This window comes from Elephantulus edwardii, unplaced genomic scaffold, assembly GCF_000299155.1.
Source record: "Elephantulus edwardii isolate Elephantulus edwardi_28Jun2011 unplaced genomic scaffold, EleEdw1.0 scaffold00141, whole genome shotgun sequence".
Classification (NCBI taxonomy): Eukaryota; Metazoa; Chordata; class Mammalia; order Macroscelidea; family Macroscelididae; genus Elephantulus; species Elephantulus edwardii.
Genome location: NW_006399891.1, coordinates 8,724,179 through 8,725,264, shown reverse-complemented (window position 1 = coordinate 8,725,264; position 1,086 = coordinate 8,724,179).

Below are 1,086 nucleotides of genomic sequence, written 5' to 3'. Positions count from 1 at the left end.
GTGAAATGATATCTCATAGTTGTTTTAATTTGCATCTCTCTTAGGGCTAGGGATTTTGAGCATTTCTTCATGTGTTTGTTAGCCATCTGAATGTCATCTTCGGTGAAGTGAAAATTTCTTGTTATTTTTAAGTGCTGAGTTGAGAACAACTCATAGTGACCTTCTGAACAACAGATCTGAACCCTGTCCTATCCTGTGCTGTCCTCATCATCTCTGTCACACTTGATCCATTGCAGCAGCACAACTTCTTACAGAAATATCAAGGTGCCAACAATAAAAGGAGGCTTTTCCCACTTTGTTGATTATAGAGCCAAAGGGAAAGGCGGCTGAGTGGACAGAAAATGAACCTGTTGACCCAAAGTTTGAAGCCACCAGCTGCTCCAAGGGAGAAGGATGGGTAATCTCCTCCTCTGTGATCTACAGTCTCTGAGAACCCACTGGTCAGGCAATGGGTGAGCAAGTACAGTGATTACATAGGGTGGCATCTGTCTCCCAAGTCTCTGCTTGTTTACTCCCTTGCTTGTTAACTCAGGGTTTATTTTTATGTTTCAGAGATTGACTTAAAAGGCAACATATGCTAACATTGTCTAATTAACATAACAAAGAAAACTCATTCCCAAATGGAATTCTAACTACAGGACTAGGATTCACAGTACATGGTTTTGAAGGGCATAATTTAAGCCATAACAATAGCCTCTTAACAAATAGTGCTGAAGCAACTGACACCCACAGGCAAAAATATGAGCCTTAAATTGTCACCCAAACCATGTCACTACAAATATAAACTTAACAGACTTAAACATGAACTATACAAATTTTAGAAAAATAGGAGAAAGACACTTTGGTTAGGCAAAGGATTCTTAAACTTGACACCAGGAACATAGTCCACAAAAAGAAAATGTGATAGATTAGAATTCATCAGAATGGAACACTTTTGCCCTATTAGAGGTTGTAAGAACAAGCTACAGGTTGTAAGGTTGTAAGGAACCTTCATGGAGCAAGAGATAAGCACTCAGTTGCTAATAGGGAGGTCTATTGGCTTGTTGTTGTTATGTGCCGTCGAGTTGCTTGTGACTCATAGCGACC